The following is a 2,016-nucleotide window of genomic DNA, read 5'->3' on the forward strand; positions in this document are numbered from 1 at the left end:
TAGAGGTGGATACCAGCATAAGGTCCTAAGGCCTAAACGTTCAAGAAAATGGCTGTGCAGCCTGTCTGCCTACATGTAAAAATAGTCAAATGCTTAAAGTGAACCCAGAATCATCCTGGAATGAGGAAGGATGGGAAATGGAGATAGGGTGGAGGTTGGGCATATGCTGAAATCATTTATATTTAACTCCAAATATCCACAGGGGTCTCTGGCCTGTAGATACAAATGAGGTCATATTAATAGGCAAATTTCACTAATTCCATAGCTGCTTCCTTGTGTAGGTAACTAGAGACACTTGTAAGACTTCCTTTGCCACCAGTAGCTTGCATAAGTCCCCTGTCTACTGCTCACACTGGCGCTGCTATTCCATCTCAGCTCTCAGACTGTCACACTCCCACATTTCCTACTTCCCCAAGCTCTTAGGGCTTACCTTCTTTTTAGTACTAGGGAAATATTCTCCCGCCTTTGAGCTTATCTTTTTGAAAGATCTCAGAGCAACACTGTCTTAAGTCAACAGATGTTAGGGGTTTAATTGAACCACACTGTAACACACCACTCTCATCAGAATATGTCAGCAGAATAACTGTATCAGGGAAGGATTTTAGTAGTCACCATTCTGTGTTGGAACCACAATCCTAATCCCCACTCAGCCCTTGTTTCTGAGATCTGCTCATAGAAGTAAATAGCCTTCTCTATAGTGAATTTTCTCCCCTCAATAGGTTCCTTTTCTCTGCCAGGTTCACCAAGTGTAATCCTTGCTAGCTACAATAATCCCAGGGACTTAGGATGCTGAGGCAAAATGATCACAAGTTTGAGGCCAGCCCCAGAAATTTAGCAAGACTCTCAAAAAATTCAAAGGACTGGGAACGAAGCTCAGTGGTAAAGTGCCCCTGGTTCCAACCCCCAGTACTGCCAAAAAAATTAAATATATGTATATATATACATATACACACACACACACACACACACACACACACACACAGAGTGTATGTGTGTGTATATATATGTATATATTCTTTGTTGCTACATATAATACATTTAGTTACATTATACACAACATAAACCTTTTCCATAAATAGAGAAAATGAATTTTTGAAGAGGAAGGGGTAAGTTTGAGCTAGTATTAATGACAATAAAAACCTTCAAAAGTTTTGGGGATACAAATTATTATCAAAACATACACTTTACACATTATTATACATCATCCTGATACAATCAACACTGAGGTAAACAGATAAACAGGTATAAAATCTGAGTAACACTTGCTGTATTTAATGACAAAGATGTCCTTGTTGACTCTTCGGAGGGCAAGTGAGGATTTGTATTGATCCAGTTCTAACAAATCTTATTCAATCCCCCTTGGAGCCAATGGCTGTGCAATCTATGAATAGAATCCAATTAAGCCAAATGTCTCCATATCCATCCATCCATCCATCTTTCAGACACTCTAAGTATTTACTCTGTGTGAGGCACTGTGCTGGATAATGGAGACATCAGGATGAGTAAAACATGATTCCCACCTATCAGTACCTCAGAACAAAAGCAGAAATAGTCAAGTAACTATGGTGCAATGTGATGTCATATAATGCAGGCAAAAACCAAATATTATGGTAACCCCTGCATAAAAGACTGAAAGGAAGGATTCAAAGAGAAGGATTCAAGTTGTTTGAGCTGCAACTTGAAACCAAATGGGAAACATTCCCAGAGAAATGAAGCTTCAGTTCCTAATCTAAAAGATAACAAGGCCAGGTGTGGTGGCACACACCTGTAATTCCATCAACTTGGGAGGCTGAGGCAAGAGCATTATAAGTTCAAGGCCAAACTCAGCAACTTATCAACCGTATTTCAAAAATAAAATAAAAAGGGCTGGGATATAGCTCAGAGATAGACTGTCCCTGGGTTTAATCCCCAGTACCACAAAAAATAAACAAATAAAAACAGAAGAAATTTTTCTTCCTATTTTTTTATTTTTATTTATTTATTTGTTTATTTCTTTCTTTTCTGCAGTACTGGGGA

The sequence above is a fragment of the Sciurus carolinensis genome, chromosome 9, assembly GCF_902686445.1.
Source record: "Sciurus carolinensis chromosome 9, mSciCar1.2, whole genome shotgun sequence".
In the NCBI taxonomy this organism is placed as follows: Eukaryota; Metazoa; Chordata; class Mammalia; order Rodentia; family Sciuridae; genus Sciurus; species Sciurus carolinensis.